General features: G+C 42.0%; 1 protein-coding gene across 2 annotated transcripts in view; it reads right to left on the bottom strand.

The window, feature by feature from the left end:
- gli1 (GLI family zinc finger 1) overlaps nt 1-24284 on the bottom strand; it is a 55193-nt gene that overhangs the window by 28700 nt on the left and 2209 nt on the right. The window contains exon 2 of one of the 2 annotated variants that reach the window (XM_005740036.1): nt 12757-12824. The exons of the other annotated variant lie outside the window; for it this stretch is intronic. The gene's annotated coding sequence lies outside the window, so the exon portion shown is untranslated. The remainder of the gene's footprint in view (nt 1-12756; nt 12825-24284) is intronic. 2 annotated transcript variants of the gene reach the window in all.

Below are 24284 nucleotides of genomic sequence, written 5' to 3'. Positions count from 1 at the left end.
AAAGGATGAACTGAAGCTCTGCCATCACGTAATGTCGCATACTGCTGTTTCTGATGTCATAAAAAAAAAAAAAAAAAAAAAAAAAAATCAGTCGTCGACGATTTTGATAGTCGATGTAATCGTAACTAGTCAACTAATCGTGGCAGCCCTAGTCTCATTTAAGCCAGTGAACCTCAGTTTCTGTAACTGGACTGAAAGCGCGGACGCACAATCTTGTTGGTTTTTACCACCATTATAATTATACAGAAGTAGATGATGCGATAGCTTGAACCCTTTAGAAACTGGTGCTAAATCCGGCACTTGAACCACTGATTGGTTAGGCCGGCACATAGCTGCTAACTATTAGAGAGCTCTGTATCTCTGTATAAAACAATTTGTATAAGAGGAGGGGACACAGGACCAGTCAGATGTGTCACATTTCTAAACTTTTGTCCCTCACTGCTACAGATTCTGAGCTGATCACCTTTTGCTGATATGAAAACATATGTCAAAAACCTGTGTTAACAACGTGACGTTAACTTGTCTTATTTTGTGTGTTTCACAACTATGATGACAATGTAGGACCAAGTTGAAAAAAGACCCTAGTCAGACAGGCTTAGAGACTGGTCAGTGACCATCTGGCAAGCACTCGTCATGAAGGACAAACCAAGTATTCACTGTGCAACTGGCAAAAATCTCCTTGCAATGGCTTTTGACAGGTCCAGTCATCGTTTGCACAGAGCTGATGGGCTTTTCCTTCAAAGTAAATGCTTCACCAAACATGTATCCAAAGGTGCAACTTTTACTTTGAAGGCAAACCTTCTCCTTTTTCAGTTTGCTTCTTTTTCAAGTGTTATTACCAGTTGGTTAGTGTTTAGCAAGTATTTGTTGACAAACATGAAAAACTACAGGCAACCATGGCGATCTCCTACCAATCAAAGCAACCCCTAGGAGCTTTTTGGTTCAGCACCTTCTTTTAAACCAATTTCACCCATCAATAACGAGGGACCAATGCCAGACAGTGTGGGAAGATGCATTTTTCCCGTAGCAGCCGGTAGTTGTATCACTTCGGACAATTCTTGAACAATAATGTCACATGAGAAACGTCAATGCATGTAAATAATGAACACAGTGTAAAAGGATGAACCCAAGCCTGAGAACTTTCCTCCACTACTTCTCTGATCGTTCTTCATTCGCATACACTACATGGACAATCTCTGAGTTCAGGCGTTGGGACAGGTGTATAAAATCAAGCACCAGTCCATGCAGTCATCCTTTATAAACACTTGTGGCCATTCAAAAGAGCTCACTGATTTTGGGTGTGGTACTAACAGGATGTTGTCACTACAACAAGTTAGTTTGAGAGATTTCTTCTCTCCAGCTAAGTGGTATTGTTGCAAAGTGGAAGCATTTAGCAGCTACACTAACTCAGATTTCCAAATCTCCTCTGCCATTAACATCAGCACAGAAACTGCGCGCTGGAAGCTTCATGGCAGCTTCTGTAAGTTTAACGTGTAGGTGGATCAGGACTTTTGCCCATGTAGTACATGAAGTATAAAGGTGAAATAGGAAAACTGTGCTTTCTTGTTATCTGCACAGACATACAGAGAACGATGCTTTCTAAAAGGCAAAGGCTTGCTAAGTTATGTAGGCACTAAATGGTAAATGGCCTGTATTTATATAGCGCTTTTCTAGTCCCCAAGGACCCCAAAGCGCTTTACACAACGTGCCATCCACCCATTCACACACACATTCACACACTGGTGATGGCAGCTACATTATAGCCACAGCCACCCTGGGGCGCACTGACAGAGGCGCTAATGATATCTGCAGTTTGTTTGTCTATAAAAAAGTACAACATTTTTACTCAGTTAATCAACATTAGTACTGACTGCACTGATCTACCACTGATCCCAAATCTAAAATTGACTCAATTTCACCAAATAACAAAAACATAAGAAGAAGAAAAAATTGGTACATAGCACCAAAAAATAGCTGCACTCAAAGTTGAAACCATTGATATCATTGAATATTGGAGAGGACACCACAACAAATGTCACAGTGATTGGCGGATGTAGCCTATAGATTCTAACCACCATAATTTACGTCCCATGGAAATGACCAAATTTTGCTACTAAAGCTAGACAACAGTTTGTTTCACAAACTCTCAAAATACGGGCCAGTTCTCAAATGGCACCATGACAGAAATGGATCTAGGATGGCAGAAGCAGCAGCACAAAGTGGTGGAAAAGAAGGAAAAGGTGGCTTCTGATTTGTAGCTACAAGCAGTTTAAACTGTTAAGCACTTGAATCGACAGCTGCAGATGCAGGGGAACTAAGATTCAGCAAGGATTTGCACTGAGACACTTTCCACTCAAAGGAGACCAACGACAGGTTGGAAAGCTTTCCACAGACCTCTAGACCAAGCTAATTCTTTCTATATTAAAAGAATTAGAAACTAGACTTCAGAACACAAGACAACAACTATTTCCCCCATTTTTTCCAATATACACGATGCTTGAGGGATTCAGTGTGTTGCTCCAATGAACTGCTAACACTGCTTGCTTGTTTGGTTGCCCCGAAAAAGGAAAAAACACTTCATTTTTCTGAAGCCACAGTATAACTATTAGAGTATAGTATATAAATAAAAAGATATCCCATTTGATCTATTTATTGCAATCAATGAACAGATAAACTACAAACCATCAAGCATGTGCCCAAAACATTAACGACCGGTGTTAATGGCTTCCATTTTTTTTGTCAAAGCATGGCCGAATGAAGAACATTCACTGCACTTTACATGAGAAAATGGTTGGAGATGTTTTGCAATCACAGAAGCTATCTGCTATTTGTGCATGTAAACACTGATGCTATCTCATGCATGAGGAAGGGGCTCCCTTTCACTGCGTCTCAGCCCTAAATTCCAGGCAGTATCTCCATGCAGTGATCAGCGATGCGCAGGGAGCACATGCACATAAAGCACAGACACAAACTTTCACTCGCTCAGGCGAACAAACACAGTGTACACACTGCAAAAATATTTACACATAACCTGTCATATATAACTAAACAGATGCAAATGCGCACAAAGGTACGGAGCAGCAAGTATACAGACACACGCTGAGAGAAGCGGGCGGTTGGCTCAGATGACCCACAGACCCGGTGTGACGAACACAATGAGAAGGGCACCGTTTACGTCAGCAGCAGCAGTGAATGGCTCGCTAAAGACATGAACACACACACACACACACACACACACACACACACACACACACACACACACACACACACACACACACACACACACACAGAGTTGATCCTTCTCCATTACTTGGAGGTTTTTCAGGCCAGAGTTTTCACTGCTTGTTGGCTCGTGCCACGTTACATCTGGACAACGTCGAGGGAATCGGGTGAGGACATTGTCCGAAGTTCTCACATGTAGCAGACAGCAGAAGAGAGTCAGCTTGGGATATTTTCTCACTCATATTTTTTTGGATATTCTCAGATGCACCTTTGCCGATCAAGGTTCAGAACTGCAGTAAAGTAAAATAAAGTGAAGTAAAATGCTAATGCATAAACTCAAAAAGTAGAGTACACTTCTACTATTGTTTCCTACAGAGAAAAAAAAGGAGGCAGTTGAGATGGAAAAAATCTGGTGGCAGTGATGCTGCTGTGCAGCGTATGACTCAAAGTCTGTGTGTGGTATTTGTGTCCTTCTTTCTCCTTTATAGAAGGATTGGGGGAAATTAAATGCAATACAAAAGACAGAACGACAGAAAGACAAGCGGCAGGGAGGTAAAGAAAATGAGAGTGACAAACAGAGACAAAGGAAGAAAATCAAGTTGATGGAAGAAGAAGAGATGGAAAAAAGAGAGGGAGCAGAGTTGAGGCACATGCTTGAGCAGTCCTTTTGACTGACAAGAGAAGGGCCGCAGGCCTATTGTTGAACCCCCATTCCTCACTGTATTGTCTGACCTTATAAATGCACGGTCGCCGGGAAAAATGGCAAACACTGCAAGTTCTCTCTCCTATTTTTTCTAGCACTGCAGAATTATCTTGCTTTTGTGACTTTCAAACAGGTCAAGGAACTGTTTCTGATATCCTTCAGCTCTATAATACAAATACTCCTTATTTATTACTCATTCTCATTTTTCAGTTCAGCTGTAAATTACATATAAAGTTATGCTACTTAATTTAGGTTTCAGTTGGCGTTTATCACAAATGTATCAGCACTTCTAAAGACCTTCCTCTTATTTAAGAACTTCTTGATCCATGTCCTCTGACTAGTTGCTTAGGTGGCTGAGTATTTCCTGGCAGGAAACAGCAACTTCCTTCACTAGTTAAACCACGGCAACCAGCTAATGCTTGGTTTATGCACAAGCAGGGGTAGTGTGCAGACAGTCCGCAGGCAGACAGGCACGTGCATGTTAAGTGGAAGGTGTCCTGACAAATGCAGCTTTAGCCGATGGGCATCTGCTCAATGTGTTTGTGCCTTTTGGAGCCCTTCAATTGACTATTTGACTAACATTAGGTTTGTGCTTTAGTTGTGGCGAGTGAAAGTCTAGTATTTTCATTAGCCTGTTTCTTAGCCCTAATCTGCCAACATGTGCATTTTAGCTTTGCAGCCGTACAGTTGACAAAATGCAACTTGCTAACCAAGCTAGCAAGAGGCAAAACACACATTGGCACTCCATTCTTTCATCAGGTATCTTCAGGATGGAAAAATCAACATGAAAACATTGAGTCCACACGCAACAGGCAATATCACATTTGCTTCATATGTCGTGGATACATGTTAAAGCACTCCTAAACCCACAATTTATTTTAAATTGCTTTAAACAAATGAAACAAAGAAGACGGAATATATGAATAAGTGCATCGTAGAGCTGTTTTTCTGCCTTTGTACAGACCCCGCTGGCTAAACCAATGAGTTTACTGGACAGACATAACCGTAACCAAGCATTCATGTGTATGTAAATACAGCAGTACCCAAATTCTAACGGTGAAACCAAACAGGAACTAACAGGGAGTAAAACCAATAAAAATCTATAGTATGGCCAACTAAGTATCTAAGTTATAGTATAGAGGTAATAGCTACAGATGTAATACAAAAATTACATGGAAAATCCTTTCTTTTTATCCATATTACACAAGGCTGTGTACAAGGAAAAGAAAAATTCCACCTGTGCAATGGAGAAAAGAAAAAAAAAGCCTCCCCTTGGGTCACCAGACGTTTCTTATTCATTACGACCTACAAAGCATAACAAAGAGAAGGCTTCTAGCCCTTCATCTGCCTCTTCATTCCATCGCTCCCTCTTTTCCTCCAGCTCTTCATGGAGAACAGAGAGGGGAATCATTCAGTGGCTGAAAAGGTTAAAGTCTAGCTGTAGGCTGGAGTTCCTGCGTCTGCCAGGGGCACCTGAAGAGGGGCAAACATTTACCAGCTAAGAAAAGGGGGGGAGAAAAAAAATTAACAGCCTGCCCGAGAGCTGCAGGGTCTGCGGTGAGTGGTGGTGTAGGGCCCTTGGAGAGTTTGTCTTGTAATTGAGTCAATTGTTGACCCCCTGTTCACGCTGCCTCTGCAAATCTTGTGAGGAAAAGCCTGCCGAATAACTAATGTTCTCTCTCTTTCTCTCCCTCCTGCTCTTCATCTATCCATCTCCCGCTCCTCTTCACTTTCCCCCTTTCCTCCCGTTGCTTTCCGTTGTCTCGGGAGGATAATTGTGCTGCGAGTACAAGGCAGCCATTTAGGGAGGGGAGGACTGTTCAGGGATCTGCTGAGGCTTACAATCTTCTTTTCACCCCAAATCTTTCTTACCCAGAGCTCTCACTCTCTCGTCTCTCCTGCATTCTCTCCCTTTTTCATTCCTCCTTTTGTTTGCACCGTGGGATGAATTTTAATCACTCCACTCTCCACCTCCAATCTCAGTCGCCCCCTCCTCATTTTTTCCCTCTTTCCCGAGCCTGGCCACTCAGTCCCGGTTTCCAAGTTGCATATCCAGCACCACAGCACCTTCTCTGCTTGCCACTCCTCCACTGATCATCTCCTTGCAAGTTCCGACACAACCAGAACACAGATGAAGCCCTTTGATGATCAGAAAAAGAAAAGAGCACGTTATTTGTGACTCCAGGTTTTAGTGCGGGCCAACTGTCTCTCACAGGGACAGATGTGACTTGAGAGTGAAAGAGAAACAAGGTGAGAATGACAAAGAGAGGGGAGAGGTGTGGTGGCACAGAAAGAGGACAGGGAGAGGAGCATCGCATTCTGTTTGTGAAGAGCGATCATTTTTAAATGCCTCCTTCATTCGAGAACACTTTGTTTGCACAAGGGCTCTGCTGTTGTGCTCCCATTGAGGCAGCTTATCCCGAGGGACAGTGCAGGCCAGGCAAACTGTTGTTATTCACATTTCACACATGTACTAATTAGGGGGTCCTCTTAAAAAGAAAAGTGCTTTATTACAGCTTTAAAAAGTGAGAGTAAAAGTGTGTTAGCATAAGAAATAAGTAAAAGATAAAAGTCAACCCTGGCAAACACATGTCACGCTTCCTGACAATCTAAATATCCTTCATTTCCTTTCTTTGGTTTGCACATTTGTCTCACTCTCTTATTGGCCGGCATCAGATAAAGACAATAATAAATTGATTATTATGTGATTATTTGCGGTGACACGATCAGTAGGTCTTATAACTTACAGTTTCATTACAGAGCAGACAACACAAACTCTTCTTGAGCCTTATGGTTCTGTTATTGCTGAAAAGCAAGTTTACAAACTTAAAGTACTTTTACTTAAATACTTGTAGTTAAGTACTTGAATAGATCTTTATAAAGGTACTCCAACAACATCTCGCTCTCTCTTCTTCTAGCTTATATTTCTTCCATTTTTTCTGATTTACTCATTCTGATACATTTACAAAGATGAAGCTTATAAGACATGTGATAAACTTAAAATTGACTTTTAGGGTCACAGTAATGGAATAAAGTGACTGAGAATCAGAATCAGAATACTTTCATAATCCCTAAGGACATTATGTACATGATTGAAAAGAAAGAGCACTCTAAGTAAAGGACAAAGAAATAAGTAAGAAAACGTTACGCTAAAGAGAAAAAGCAGGAGCAACAGTGTCAACAGGGTGCATGCTGGTTGATGCACGCGCACACATGAATGAGTTTGTTCTTGTTATTTCATCACATCCTGAATGAATTTAAGTACTTTTGTATATAGTTAATTGAAGAAAGATTGTTTAAGATGCCATCCAGTGAAATCCTTTTTAGAATGATGCTAACAGGACTTTATAAAGAAAGAGCATCATTTCAGTAAAGTCAAAAGACTTCAATGTTAAGGGATTAACCACAGAAACGTTTAATTTGAGGTTTTTAATTTTCAGGATTAAAAAGTTCAAGCGGGCTTTGCCGATCTGCAAATAAACCCAGTTACACAAGAGCTTTCAAGACTAAACCACTCAACAGTCTACCATGAAATAAAAATGCTTCTTACAAGTAATCAAGTTAAGACATTAACGCTGTAAAAGCACTCATTTAGCTTAATATATGCTTGTACACACAATTAACCACTTGTTGCGATTAAGTAGTTTCATTCAAAATTCTAACAGATTTCTTTATGAATATATAACTTCAGCGGTGCTAGCATATTATGGCTTTTAAAGTCAAGAATCTCAATACCACCAGATGCTAGGGTGTTTACCTTTAGTTTTAGGATATCAGCATCCAGTCACCATAATTGTTTACTGCTCTTTCATCTGTTGTTCCTCAGGGAGAGTCAACTCCTAACTGCCTCTCTCTGCCTCTCCTTCCTCCTCTCTCCACTAACCACGGCCCTCCTTGTGGAGTGTTTGTTAGGAAATCCTGAACAAACCGTGGCTGTTTGTTCTCTCTTTGTCAATGACAGGTTTTTATAGACTTCTACTATTGACAATCGTGTGACTCCTGTTGGCCTCACACAAGCTGGATAACACTGTGCAAATAGGTATATGTACACACACATTCACAATCTGCCCAAAAAACACTCAAAACTGTGTCCGAATCACCCAGAGGTCTTTGCTGGTGGCAAGAGGAGATCAATTAGAAAGGGAAGGATTTATATCGATATGCATATACTGCTCAGTTGGAATCATCCTCAAGCAAGAAAATCAAACTGCTTAATGCTGCAGTTTAAGGGACCTTTTAGGACCACAGTAAGGAAACACACTGAAATTTGTGCAGTATTCCTTCAGCAAACCCAGTTATCATGCTGCTGAACAACTTCACAGCTCTTATATTTTATTTGAACTATATCTGCTGACCGGCATCAACAGCCAGTACTGGCCTGTCACAGACATATATCAGTATGTATATCTGACATGTTCCAACTTGAAAACTCTTTACTGACAGAACTGGAAGCAGAAATCACATTATCGAGTTATGTCAAGTAGAGTGGCTTCAGGGAGCTAACTTGTGAGTTAATAAACAATAAATGTATAATTTTTACTTTTCAATAACACAAACATGCTGTTTGCAGTGGACTTGTGCTTCTGTAAATCTACACCGTAAGTATGTCAAACCATGACCAACGCCACCAGCAAAAGGTGGCCCATTCAGTATTGTCATTTCCTCCTATACATTTCTTCGTCTTCTGGATGAACTGGAGGAGAGAAATGAACAACTATTGGCTTCGTGACGCAGCTGCAGAGCAAAGGAGGCAAACGACACACATGTTTAAATGCTCACAACAATGTTGGAAACTTGCACAGAGTCTCTGCATAGATTCAACGCAGAAGTCTAAAATAAGCTTAAAAGTATGTACTGGTATCAGCCCTGAAATTGCAGTATGGGTCTGGCCTAGCGTGCATACGTGATATATGGGGCTCGTGCAGTAATGCAAAAATTTGGGGTAATTTAGGTGTGAAGCTTTTACTACGGACAAGGCTGCCCATATACAAGGAGACATAAAGCACATTTTAGTGATGCTCTATTACAAAATTCTTCGTTGATTCAAATAAATTACATAGTTTCATTTAATTTTGACATTTTATTTGGAAAGACCAACGGCAGTCAACAGGGTGAATGGTGCAGATACCTGACGTCCACCTCCCTGGAAATGTAACTACATGTCAGGTCAACACAGACGCGACTGTTATGAGACTTCCTGTGCATTTCCAAGTACTTTTTGCCACAGTTTTTTCATTTTAACTGTGAGAGAATAACAATCATTGCCTCGATATAAGGAGTAATAATCAATGTCTCAATATAATAACTCACAAATTACAGAGCTGCTGAAACTATTGGAATGGATGCGAGGGAATGTACAAAGATGGCGAAAAATAGAGAGAGAAAATATGTTTACCCCTGAAAAAGACTGACGACAACAAAGAGTGGGGAACCAGGAGGGGAAAAAGTCCCCGTACTTTGTTTCTATCTGCTGGTACTACATAAAACACCGGGACACAACCACACGGTAATTAGCTGCACCAGCACAATCTCACTTACGTAGGTTACATCAGCTGTGTTAGACAGGCTAAAATCTTTGCAATGAACAACATTATATAAAGGCTTAAGCTAAAATAATGTAACTAACATGATAGCTTGCGGTTGCATTGGTAGGCTTCACATTCCAGCCTGTGTCCTGTCAACAAAATAAAATGTTAACATTTTAAATAAATGGCCTGCCACTCAGTACCTTTACTGCTATTGGTACTGATCACTAGATTTCTGGTATCGTGACATCTCTAGTTGACCTTAATGAAACACAGCGACAGTGGCCCGTCACCACTGCCATCAACAACAAGACGTCAAGTATGAATTCAGTTAAATGAAACGGCAGCGAGAAGGACTCTCCAGATTCTTTTACTGTGACTCAGAGCAAAAAGAAAGCTGAAAAAAGGGATCGTGCAAGCGACTGAGAGAAAGCGAGAGAGTGAGAAAGAGGTTGACAAAAACACACTGGGAGTAAAGCAGAGCTTCTGTGTCAATGGGGGAGATCATGGATGCCAGCAGGGGTCTCAGTCTTCAGGACAATAGACCCCCAACTGAGCCAAGACCCTTAATACCCATACTCCCATTTCACACATCTTTGCGAAGCACCCATACAACCCACATCCATCTCTACCCCCCCGGCCTACATGCTCTGGCAGCTTGGAGACAATGGCGTGAAACTCCAAGTGGTGCAGCAAGGGGGCCTTTGGGAGGACTCATACATGAGCCATCAGGACACCTTGTCTTTGTGTATTGTAAGATAATAGCAACATCTCAGGAAAACCAGTAGAGGCTTCCTCTGTCCTGGAGTGAGCTGTTAAGAATGACCGGGGCATCAAGTGTCAGTGATAAATGGATCATTATCATCTGATCTAAGGTGAAGTGTGGACTTCATAATGAGTCTCTGTGTTAGGATCACAGCTGCCATTGAGAGCCTGTTGTGCTGCCACTTAAATGACTGCTGCGACTGCTTGGTGACCTTCAGCATAGGGAGATTCTTCTGGGATACAGTTGGTTTTGTACTGAAAGTCAATGTGGAATAAAAATGTCCTCAGTGTCCACCTGCCAATGCATAATTTAGTTTTTTGTCCCCCAAAAATTTAAAAATCTCACATTGATTGCAGACAAACATCTTAAAATCTTTTGGGTGTGATCGGGTCAGCGTAACGAAAGAAACATGCAAATATTTCTCTTATGCAAAAAGAAAACATGTTGAAAAAACTCATCGTTGGGAGTGGGGAGGAAAAATATACCTCAACATCCTGGGCAGCTCCAAGGGAATTCTGGCTCAGACCCAAACGCTGGAAACAGGGTGAAGAAGGCCAGGCTTTGTGGAGTAATGTAGCAGGGAGCACACTGAGGGGCCTTAACTAACTAAGAAATGATTTGCTTTGGCAAAAATTTGAGTTTTTGCAAAAAAAACAAACAAAAAACACTTTTGACACACCTTCGGAAAATAAAAATGTTTGTGTGCACATTTCATTTTCCCACCTAATTCCCTAAAACGAATCCTTTGGCAAGTCATTATTTGCTTTTTGCTGTTAAGAAAGCTCCCTGCATCTGGACCACTTGGGCATTATCAGGGTAACAAACTTTAGTCACGACCTAGCTTAGCTCCACTAGCCTCTCGACTCGGCTACTGCCCTCCACTCAAGTAGACCCCCTCCTCCATTTACAAGGCCCTTCAGTAGTCGGCCGGTTGCTAGACAATGTGCTTGGTTATGTGGGTTATGTAAAGACCCTCCTGCACACAAAAGCCAATGTGGGCGCCTGTTATGTGCAGCTCTTCAGAGCCCCGGGTCAGTTAGCAGAAGAGTTCTGGCACTAACACTCCAAGTTAAAAACGTTTGCTCTTCAGCGTGTTTATGGAGAGGAGAGGAGGATCAGTGAAATATCTTCTTCTTAGTAGTTTCACTTCCTGTTAACTTCCAAACCCCTGTGGGCTGAGGTTAAAACAACCCCCTTCTTGACTTCTGGGTGTATTAGTTTGTGTTAGTAAAGGTGAACGTGTGTGCACATATGTGCATGCATGTTTATATATACACTGGGATTATGCAGCTCTGCTTCTTGCTTATCTCACAGAAACACAATATTCTTGCAATCATTTCCTCTAAATTGGCCAATATCAAATATCCAATTCCTTACACACTCAAGATGCTATTAAGTAGAACTAGTAGAAAAAAAAATGTCTTCACAGTGTTAAAACTAAACTTTAGTTACTTTTATCACAGAGCACTTTCCCTTGATCAGACATAGTGACAGTTTCTTAAGATTTCCATCACAGCACAAGTCTGCGACAGCATATAGTAAAATACAACCAGAGCTCCATGGTTATAACTGTGAATATCTGAAGCCATTTTCACAAGTTAACCTCAGACCAGTTTTCCAGAGTTCTAACATTTTGCACCAGACAGCATCTTCACTCCCTAAACCACCGTTCAGGCCGGCATAGAGAGTGCATATCGGAGCTGCGTGTACTAAGGAGGTGGTCAGTAAAAGATCCTTTACTGTCCGATCTTACTGTGGCAGACATTTGCCTTCACACGCAGCTCTGTCAGGAGACATCTACATAATTTTGAGGCTGCAGCGCACACATTAAAACAGCTTTGGCCCAGTCACGTAGGCCGGGGACCCCACTGCCAACCACCACTTGCTAAAGAAAAATGTGTATTGCCCGACCATTTGGTGGGTGCTTGCTTACTATGGCTGGCAGTCACTGGGTACAGAGAAAGTGCTGCACTAAAAACCTTGTTGCAACTGGCCGCTAGGAGATTTCCACGGTAACCCACAGTTTGGATAGATGGATGGTGACTCATCAACCGCTTGACAAGTGGTAGTGAAACTCAAGAGTGTGACACAAACTGTTGCACTTTTTCTAGGTTTTGCTACAAATCAGGCGGCAGTTTGCAAGTGTTTGCAGACAAGTCGTTATTTTCCGTGAAAACTACGTGCAATCGTGGAAATCTGCTAGCAATCAAAGCATTCATTTGGTGCAGCACCATCATTGCAACCGAGGAATTCTCAGCAACCACTCGCCACTACAGACAGCACATGTATGCAGGAAAAAATGTAACAAAGGGGGAAAAATCTGTGCAATATTGGACCATATAAAACTATCAGCAAAAAGCTTTTACATTTAAATAAAAGCATAAGGAAAGAGAAAATTCACTTCCAGTCAGATGAAACCACAAATTTTACATCAACAAGGCCTCAACTTTCAGCTGGCTGTGGTTCTCTTATGTTCCCATTTCATACATCATATGCCATTAAAATGTTTAATTCCATACTAGTAAATATAAATTACTTACAGTGTTGGTTTTTCACTTGGAGTGTTTATGATAATGCGCTCGTGTCAGCGACTTTATTCTGGATTAGTCTGTGAAAGGAAGCACAGCATCTGTCGGTGCACAAAGGTGACAACAGACAGCGAGAGCCCTCCAGGCAGTGACACGGTGGTGAGCCACACACCTCAGACACACCACAAGTCTTCTCTGATGGCCAACCAGCAGGGGCAGAAGCACTGAGGCAAAGTGCAACGCTATGTATGTGTTCAGCACAGAGACACACGGTTTTGCTTACACAGTTATACACATACGTTTAATTGATGTTTGCACACCACAGTGTCTCCTAACATACTGCCAGTAAGTGATCAGACATGAAGGGGACCCACATAAACATGCCAAAAGCCTGACTGTGTGAAATTACAGAACTGAACACTTTGGTTTGAGGAAAAACCGCAGAATTCGTTTACAGAATAAAAAAAATAAAAAAAGAGTGAATAAAATATGACTGAGGACATTTGTTAATGTGACAACTTGTTTTTCAGTAGAATATCGTGTTAGTCACACTCCCAAAAACAAGAAAGAAATATTAAAGCTTAAATAAATATTCTTATGATTGACTCTTGGTTTGCATTATTTAAAAAGTAAAAACGGTGGCTCAGGAATATTCAGTGTGCATGTTTACTGTGTTTCTGTCTTGTAAACAGTAAATCAATATTTTGTGGGAGTCAGCAGACAAACAGGCATAACTGAAGATGCCAGCTTGGGCTTCAGGAAGTTTAAAAACATTAACTCATTACTTGGATTTTGTGAGCATAAAATCTTTATCTTAGTCCGAGGGATTACCAGTTACAGGCTAATAAAGAGGCCTGTGTGTAAGTTGTGTATATATACCGTTTATTTTCCATTGCAACAAGAGACAGTAAATGTTTTACAGTCTTTTAAATTTCAGACACTTTTTTCCGCTGCTCTCCCACAAATAAAACTTACAAAGACAAAGTGTGTTTAGGCAACCTGAGATGAACGTGGACTGCAGTGAACTCCTAATTGAAATTTCCATCATGTCCTAGACAGTCACCTCCACCCACAGAGAAAGCGCCCGTATCTCTGAAACATCTAAACACACACTTGCACAAGGAGACGACCAGAGACACACACACGTATAGGCGCTTACATGCGCGTGCTCTCACTCTGACACCCCATTGCCCTCACACAAACTCAGTCTGACAAGCTGGAGCATGTGTGACCGAGCACGCTGGCTGGAAACAGACATCTCTGTGCCCCGAGGCTCGGCCCTATCCCACAGGAAGCTGGAGTGTGAGCTGGGACACACAAGACGAGGGAAGGAGGAAGACGGGGAGCAGCCGCAAGGATTCGGCTCACCATTTACTGGAACATGTCGGTTCTTTTGTAATTATAACACTGATTTGTTGGGGTGAGTTGTTAAGTAACTTGATTATGATTGCAAGGAACTGAGATACAAGGCGAAAACAAAAAGTGCTGCATTACTTCGAAGCAAATCTTTGAGGGATGAAAAAAATCTGATCTGAAATGAGGGCGGAAAAGTGGACCCATCCAGGACTTCAAGAAAAGTTTGAGAAAAGATTAAGCTGAATTACTCTGACACAGTGAAGAGGTCATAGTTTTACTTTAGCTGTTTTCTGTATTTGTTCTCTTTCCAGTGTTAAAACCACAGATTCCTAACTGTAACCCCGTTTCCAAGTAAACAAAGTCTCTTTTCCATTTCAATTTTTTTTTTCAGTCAGAAAAGATTGCCCCACACTCACAAATGATGATTTGAGATTTGACTGATTTGAGATATTAGTGACTGATTATATAAGAGAGCATTTAAAGTCACAACCTGTGACTTTGTTGACCACAAAATAATAAATACCCCCAAAGATGGCAGCTGCAAAGAGTGTTGTCCCATCTTTACCAGCTCAATTCCCATTTCTCCGGTTTTCTAGAATTGTTTTGACCTGTTGATTTCAGTACAATTCAGTCATTGTTAAACGTTGATTCTGGTTATTAGGCAACAATTTGGTATTCTGAAAGGGGAAGGAGCATATTCTCGCCCCTAAAAATAAAAAGTCAAGCTTACAAGCAACACAATGCACCTTTGCTGGATTATACAAATGTCAAATTTTGCAGCGTCACTGATATTTAAGGGTGACTTTGCTGACACGATCTCAGAGTTATCCCTTGTCCTCTCAGCAGCTGCTATACAGAATACTTTCACGAAGGCTCGCTTGTTGTTGAATGAAATGTTTCACACAAAGCTCAGGAGTTCAAAGTCTGCACTGACTGACTCTTAGTATCTGATAAAAACAGTGCACCCAAAAGTTCACCTAATCAACAACAACTTCCTTCCTTGCACAACATCCACATCTGGGACCCTTCGCCCACTCTGTAAGCCCAGTAAGCCCAGGCGTGTGCACACGGCACCTAACATTCGCACATGCACAAAACCGAACGCACAAGTGTTCACCACATTTCTGCTGCACAGCTGCGTGAGAAGACAAGAGTCGATAAATAATGCCTTTGAATGGGATCCTGTGGGTTTTTGTTGTTTGAAACTTTGAACATCCATCGACTGTTCCCTACAGCATAACAAATTCCCTTCGTATCCCAAATGAAATGCTGCCCTTACGACACCGAGAACACACAGACGACCGTGCATCTGTCGGTCTGTCAGCTGGCCCGAGCTTTAAACGGAGTACAGGTGCCAGCAAATAAGGGCCAATAAACTGGCTCCAGCAGAACAACTGCCTGACCTGTCCTGAATAGAAATGACAAAGCAAAAGGTTTAACTGCAGCAGACGGGAAAGTCCAACAAAGTCACAGCCTGCTGCTGCTTAGTCATCAGATTAGGCCTGCAGTGAGAGTGCACGGTAATATGTTAATTCAGAAATATTCTTTATCAGATTATAAAGAAAAGGGATTAGAGGATCATCACAGACTGTAAACTACATGGAACTATGCTTTATACACAACTTATCTAAACCTTAATCAAAATAACAAAGGAGACGTTCATGTTAGAGAAGCTGATCTTATATATGGTAATCTTACAATCTCAAGAAAGCAAAATGCAGCTAACACCAAATGATTACGCTCAAACGTCAGGTGCGCGCTCCACTTTCATTTTACTACAGGACCACTTACTTTAACGAGGACTATTAAAGAAACATCTTTAATAAAACTGTCAGTGTTAAAACCCAGCCTTTATTTAAAATTGATTTTACTAATAACGTCATAAGAAGAAAAAAGCATGTCTGTGTAAGCAAATTTATCTAGAAAAGAGGATTTAAAAATGCGCGCACACACAGACACATTGTGACGTGCATAAAGATATCTGGAAAAAAAGATCTAAACACCTTGGCAGTATTTTTCATTCATTCTGTATGGAAGGGGGCTGCAGTGTTTCACGCATGCACTGGGTGAAAAGCTGGGAACCACAGGTTGCCAGACTATCACAGTGAGAATCCACAGCGTTGTACGTGGGGTGAGAACAGAAAAGTGAGCGTGGATCCCTGTTGACTCTCTGTGTATTCATCTGAGCCCGGTCCCATAAGCCCGACATAAATGCCCAGCATGGTACTGCGATTCCCCCCGCAGCCCAAAGACCAAGAAGCGCAGTCTCACAGCCTCTTCCTTTCACTGTACCCTGCCCTCTCTCTGCTTCTGCCCAACAATGACAGAAAGACAGTGTCTCACCCCCCAGCTACTCTTCCGTTGTCTCACGCTCTCCTCAAACTTCTGCTAGCAGGTGCAATACTGTGGCAGCTCCGGTCCCACAGGCTAGCCCCACTGCACCACCCCTCTGGCATAAAGACAGTGAAAAGACATTGATGAGAACAAGAAGAGGAGGATGAGAGGACAACAGCTACAGACCTGAAACAACAACAGCTGTGACAGTCACATTGTCATTCCAACATTTGTTTCACGCTGAGTGCAGCGGCAGGTCAGTTCACGGCATGGGAAGCCCGGGACTGCACAATTTGCATCCTGAGCTCCAGACATATCAAATATAGTGTATCAAATCAGAACAGCAGACAATAAGTAGTCGTAGTTAATGGTTTGTTTCCATTGTTTTTAAGCTGTGGTTTACGTTTTCTGTAATTACACTCAAATTTCCATTCCACCTTAACAGCAGCTCTCCTCAGGAGATGATGTGAAACCACATCATCTCCTGCATCCATCCAGTCACAACATGTAGGTGTGCCATCTACTCCAGGTCCTCTCCAAGAAAAATGGCCTGCAGGGAGCTTTGTGTGTGGCCAACAACAGTGGCTACTGGTGCTCAAGAAACAACAAACTCCACCACAAGATGTAACTTCAGAGCACAGTTTTACTGACAGCTGTGTTGCACCATCACTCGTCTCAAGCTTTACTTTGAAATTCCACAACAACCAGTATGTGAGAAAGTGTTTTCAAAGCACCTTAGCAGGATGAGCCGATGTTTTCTTTCAGACGCGACGTTTTTAGTTGGCTTCTTCCATTATTTCATGTGGTCTTTGGGTCAGAGTTTCACTCAGACACACACAGAAAGTGAGCCATATGAAATGGAGATGCTACTTCAGTCTAATACCTGGTTCTTTTCCTCCCTAATGACTGTATAATCACACCCAGAAGGTTCTGAATAATTAGTCCTAATGGTGTTGATTTTAAACCCACAGTCCAGAGCTACAGTGTGAGAACATTTCAAAGAACCCCGAACAGAAAAGTAGTGGAGACTTTTGTAATGCCAAAGTTAATGGCTGTCTCACCACTCCCACCAAGAGCCAATCATCTGCTTCCTAACAAAATATGAGCCAATCGTGTTGCCACAATAACACTTGACACCAGCTGAGGTGGGGTGACGGGCAAATCTACTTAAAGATTAAAGATGTGGGTAAATGTTTCTTGGTCTACTGCAGCCGTTATAGCGGTGCTGTTGTGAAACTTGCAACGTAGTGTTGAACTAAAGAGGATAAACTGTTTTTAAACCTTAATTCATGGTAAATTCACCAAACTTTTTGAATCTTTTCTTTTTTTTTATGTCTGGCTGGAAATGTAAATTAAAGCATAAGCCCCCCTCCCCGTCCACTTTGATAGGTGCATGATCTTGTTGACTCAAAACGGCTGCCTTGAGGTGACGCCAAGATGGCTGCCAAGTAGCAAAACATTCTTTTACAGAGACTTTGGGTTAAGTCATATAAAAGAGGAAATCCCATTAGAGCAAACAATCAAATGACTCTGTAAACAGGGAGTCTGAGAGTCCTTTTTATTATTGTTTTGGTTTTGCGCTTCTCTCTTATTTAGAATCCATTGACTGAGGATATTTATCCATATTCAACTCCAATGTCAGGTATTTATTAAGAAGAAGAACTACAAGTCCTGTAGGCCATTAAATGTTTGTGGAAATGGCACAAAGAGAAATTCCTGCAATTATTTCTGGGACAGCTTACGGTCCAAACTAAAGTGATTATTGTGACAGGCCTGCTCCACACAACGGTGCAGCACAGCCTGTGGACTGTTAACCTTGGGAGGCCTTGTTTCATGTTTCACCACATCCCCTAAAATCATATATGTCTTAAGAGTTCTTCTTTACTGGCTCTCTTTCTATTAGTTATTGGCTACAAGGAAATGAAGGCCGTCCCTGCGTAATTAATGGGCTCAATTACGTAAGTGAGGAGTGGTCTGCAGTTTGCTGTGAGCAGGACCAGATGTCCCACGGGCCCGCTAGTTGAGAAATGCAGTTGTTCTGATCACTTATGGTGGGGTCAGTGCCTGTACCAAGACCTAGCTCGCCCCCACGCACTAACCCAGACCCTCTTTTCTTTCTCTTGTAAATAAAGACTTAATGGTTTACAAGCCCTCAAATAACCATAATACCTTCAGAGTGAATTAGCTGGCAAAGCAGCCAGACACACAGGCAGAAGAGGTGCCCACATAAGCCTCTTTCTTTTTCAGACGTAGCTTTTTTAAAATGCTTTAACTGAAGTTTAATTCTCTTTCTTAACTTAAACGTTTTAGTTTAGACAACATTTTAAATACTTTTTGATACCACAGCAACAATTTGCTTCTGGCCTTGTATGGTGGCAGTGTGTATATATATATATATATATATATATACACATGTATCATTAAGCTTGTGAGTGTCAGCACATTATCGCGTTGAAAAAAAACACCAATTTCTATATCTAAAGTTTAGACGTTAGCTGTGCTGCGAGCTGATTTACATGCTCCTGATGTAATCCCCCCATTCAGTCCTGTGCCGGTGCTGCGGCAGGAAAACCTTTCAAACATTTGTGAAACTGAGCTGGTTTTTCAGTGTAAAAGTAGGACTCGACATGAGGAAAAACTCGGTTAGACTGTTTTACAGTTTCACTTTTATTTTAGATCTTTTTTAAGTATATTAAAAGGTTGAAATGATGCTGGGGGCAGCTTACATGGAGCCCTGGATCACTACAGTGAAAAACACTGCTCGATAGCTGGTTGTTAAGTGAGCCACCCTCGCTCATCTTAAACATCAGGGAATCTATTTGTAGGCTAGATGTGGGCCCGGATCTTTCCCATGCTGAGCAAAACAAACAGTCATTGCTGGCACGAAATACAGAGGAGCCAGAATTATGCCTTATCTGATCCAAGTTCTTAAGCCGAGATGTGAATTGTTTCTGTCATTGCTTTTGTACAAAATACTTGTTGGAGGAAATCGTTTGAAGTGAGGGATTTTTTTAAAGCTTGATTTTTGAAAATAAATCTAGAAAATGCACAAGAACTGCAAAAATACTGTAATCGTTTCTCACTTCTGAAGACTTCGAGAGAAGACTGAAAACAAGAAAGACGTCACTTAAAGCTACAAATGCCGTCAAACACACTGAAAAACCGCGGTTGCTCAATAAGCTTCAGAAAAATCAGTCCCTGTAGTTCAGTCAGTTAGGGCAGGGCCAGGCACTCAGTCAGCCAGTCAGGACGGTTGAGTTGTAAATGTGTTCCAGCAGGAAAAGCTTCAGAGCAAGGCGAACAGTCTGGAGTCGGCAACTTTCCCCTGCTCCATCTAGTGCACCGCCCTCCCTGCAGCCCACCCAAGAAGCAGCCCATGGGCATAAATTTGAGAGCCTGACTCGCTGCGGATTTAAAACAATCTGCATCTCTCTCCCTCTCTCTCACTCCAACTACTCCACAGCCACTATGAAATATTTTACTCCTTCACCCTTTACTCTCTTTCTCCCTTCTTTCACTTCCCCCCAAAAAAGAAAATTCCACTGTTAATGAAAATGGAAAGTTCTTTCTCAGCGTCTGCCAACAATATTGTTTTCCTAAAGGCTTAATTAAGTTTGCAAATATGTACCAAAATCACGGGAAGTGTTTTTTTCTTCTTTGTCTCTACTGTAAAGGAGACAACAACAATGCATTTTGCTGAAATGAAGTTAATTGTGTCTCACAAAACACAATCTTTCACTAGTTTGTTGTTTCCTGATGGGGATTGTTTTCTCAATAGCAACAAAGTAGGCCAGTTATGTTTTATGTCAGCAGACCACAGGGGACATAACTGTAAACAATACTTGATGCTGCAGAAGAAGAAACCGTTCGGTCGCTTCAGTTTAAGGCGTCAGAAACCCGACAAAACAAGCACACGCATCGCTTTTGTTAATCCTACGCTGCCGTGCTTTCCAGCTCGAATGGGTTCGGTTTGGTTGCAGATGCTTCTCTTTGTAGGCAGATTTATCATCCTGTTCCTGCTAGGAAAGCAATCAACAGATGTGACTTGTAAATTAAAATGAAGGTGGAGATTTCTGTTTGACTCATCTGTGAGAGGCCAACTTTCCATACGGAGCATGAAGTCTGATCAAAGCGCTCTGCGGACTGAACATCATGTCAGGTGTGCTGTAGTAAAAATGAGGCCGTATGACCGCGGGTGAAGTAACCTCTGACCCGCAGCAGATTCGTGTCAGTGTATCACTGGCAGTGTTCCTCGCATTTGGCTCGCAGTGGTAGCAAGTTACTATACTATGTCCGTGAATGCGGACAGATTTCCTGTTATAGCATCCAATCTGGTTAACGTGGCATTGGCTGGCCACTGTAGCTTCTCACAAATCACACTTGCTGTAGTTAAAGAGCAGCGAGGCAGGAATAGAAATAGACGTAAGAGGCTGAGCAGCCGGGAAAGAATGAGAAAGTAAGAAAAGACAAGGCAAGCAGACAAGGAGTAAGATTTATTTAGAAAGAAATTGAATATTTGGAAGGGAAGTAACAAAAGAAGACACACACACACACACACACACACAAAGAGAAAGAATCTGTATCTTTCTCTTTGTGGGTCCGACTGACCACACCACTCCTCTCATAAACATGCAGTACAAAGCCACAATGATATGTGGTTTAGGCCATTCATTGTTTTAAATTTGTTTTGTACCCCTATAAACCTGGAACACACTGACACTGAGGTCATTCAGAAAAAAAATGTATACAAATGGGTAAGTAGATCTGCACAATCTGCTTAGCTTCATTTCGGATTGGCAGACTTGGCACACAAAGTTCTTATCTCCGAGAAATGTGATTAAAACACACAGATGCTCCTCTACACCGTGGCTGGGTATCGGGGGGAACTAACAGAAGTGTTGCAGTAACTGCGAGTATTTTAAAGTAAATACTAGGCCTAAATCTTATCCTGTTATCTTTATAACATTTTCTTAAATCGTGCTCTTCAATATAAAAAAGGTGAAAAATTTCCCATTAACTCTGAAGCACTGACTGTGATAAATGTTTATATTGTGCACACTACCGTGCACTGTGACGTGTGATCAAAAAAGTAATGCTGCACTCACCAGTGACGTGTCAAAAAACAAACAAACAACAACAAGAAATCAAGACACACACTGCTATCGACATCCACGTGCATCTGCATCTCACTGCATGAAAAATGCAGCATAGCACGGCACGATTAAGCGCATATTTTGTGCTATATATGTGTTTTATACATACAGCTGAGTATATGGTTCAACTGCAGGCTTCCTGAGAACATATGCCAAGCCAGGAATCCTAAGACGTTATCTCATCTTAGATAACAGAGCTGTTCTCCAGAAGACCCATCACAACACACGCAACACGAGTACGCCTCTCCACTTCTTAACTTCTCGTCTCACTCTGTCTACTTCTGTCTCTAACCAAATGGGATTGGAAATGATCGTTCCAGCACACGGAACTGTTGGAAATGTTGCTGCTTCCACATAAAGTGCTAACGAGGAGCGATCTGTCTTCTTGTTGGAGAGGAAGAGAAAAAAGAAGAAGGAAAATTCTGAAGCATGCGTCCTGTTGAGGAAGTCAGAGGTCTTTAACAACTCATCGTATCAGGCGTGATATCTCAGGGCAACCCTACACCGCTGAAATCGTAAGGGTAACACCGGTGTTTATCCGTTTGTATTGGTGGAAGTCAGCGAGCCGCAGGCAGCGAGGAGGGTGACTATAAGACAACTGTGTCGTAATTACACTGATGATGGCAGCACCCGAATGCATCGTGTCTATGGCAACCTGGTGAAATAATAAACACCGCCTCCTCTTCGCTTTCTGCCATGAGTCACCAGCGGCTGAGAACACACACATTGAAACACACGCAGCAATCGACACTCACACATACGGGTACATAATCTTGCAAGAGCACAAAAACTCTGTGAATGAACCCGCATGCACACACGCACACACATCTGTAAACAACAAGCTCATTACATAGTCACTACTCACACACAGGAGCTTGATTGGCTTTTACCAATCTGATCGGACGACTGAATATAATCGTTACAAAATTACAACATCAGATTTGGTTTTCTCTTCCTTTCTTTTCTCATCCACAGTCGACCACCATCCCTCAAAGAAACCCCAACCACACGCCCATTGTTGCAAACCGAGTGGGAAATGAGTGTGTATCCATGTGGGTTGTTAGTGCATATAAAAGCTATTCACAGTCTCACCTGGATCCTATTAGCACCAGTTTGATTTCTAATATCGACCACATGAGATGATAGTTAACAGTCGACCTACTTTGCTGCGCTTAAACGCACACATGTGCACAAACACATGAATGTATAACAGACCGCCACCCTAATTCAAAGAAGAAGAAAGCACGATGGAGAAGGAATCGACCCCACCTTTTACTGTGTGCAGCATGCTTAATATCACATGCATGCACATATTCCCTCAGGCTCAGTCTTAGGATTTAATGTAAAAAAGAACCAACATTACTCTTAAAGTTTCCTGCTGCGCTCCACTAAAGCAACAATGTTTCCACACTGGAGCCACTCCTGATTTTTTTTTTAAAATAAGGAAACAGCTGGACTGCACCTATAAAATTTGATTACAGCTGCCATTAGCAGTTATTCTCATCCCTGATTAATCTGTCAACTGTTTTGGTTGATTAGTAGATAAATGTTTCATCTACAAAATAAAAATCAGTTGTGGGATCAGTCTTAACTCACCACTGTGGCTTCAATTTTTCATCATCTCTCCACCAAAGCAATTTTATCAATTCCAGCTGACCTGTGTCTCGTTTTCCTACTGCTTTGAACTGATTATCTCTGCAGATTATTATTATTTTTAATCACCACTAACGCAATTTGTCTGGTACATCCTCTAGTGGCTGGGAAAGCTCCAAGTGACCACAAACAGTGATTTTCTGAATATTTCCCATGACTGCAACATTTCCCCTTTCTATTATGGCTGCCCTTTGGCTAATGTGATTCAAGATTTCTAAGTGTCTAATGCCTTTGCCCTCTGGTGTCAGCCCACTACTTAGTAACAACCACCCTCCCCGCCCCCTCATTCCTCTGCTTCATTTAAGCATCATTTGACGGATTCTAGGAAGAGGGGATCTTTTCAAAATCCTTTGTGTGAACTGACTGTAGGCTTCAGTTTTTTATGGTGAAAACAGACTTTTGAGGCTTCTTGTAGTAATATTCCGATTTTGGGGGGCTTAAAGATAACCAAAAATGTCATCACAACCAAAATGTATCCATTCTCAATGAACAATTGCAGATAAATGGTGACACACAAACTCAACTGAAGTTTTCTTGTAGTCTAAACACACAAAGAATCACAACCTGAAGAACCAGCATAAGCCTCAAATACCAGACCCCGTCATCAGAGATCTAATCAAACAGACCACCTCTTCATGAGTCAAAGGAGCATAGTCGGAGTTGAGAAAAGAATAGCAGGGGATACAGACAGAAAGGACTATCTGTGAGTCTGTGTGTGTCTTTGCTTATGTGTCCTTTGGAGCATCCCATGCCTGTCTACTCTGTTCTCTCTGCAGCCGAAGCCGATCGGCCGTGCACTGTGAGCCTACGTGGTTTAGGCCAGGGCCGGCACAGACAGACAGCTGCTATTAAACCCTGATTGTTTCAGGTTCACAGGGTGTGAAAGGGTCTGATTGAGGGGCTGTGATCCCAGTGAGGGTGGTCTTTCTCCCCCCTCTTTTCCTCCACCTCACGCCCCCCCTCTCTGGAAGGTGGGAGGAGGGTATTGGAGAGGAGGAGGATTGTGTGTGTGTGTGTGTGTGTGTGTGTGTGTGTGTGTGTGTG

This window comes from Pundamilia nyererei, unplaced genomic scaffold (genome assembly GCF_000239375.1).
Source record: "Pundamilia nyererei isolate P.nyererei 1_Seehausen unplaced genomic scaffold, PunNye1.0 scaffold00096, whole genome shotgun sequence".
Lineage (NCBI taxonomy): Eukaryota > Metazoa > Chordata > Actinopteri > Cichliformes > Cichlidae > Pundamilia > Pundamilia nyererei.
The sequence above is the reverse complement of the archived record's forward strand: the minus strand, read 5'-3'. Positions and strand labels throughout refer to the sequence as shown.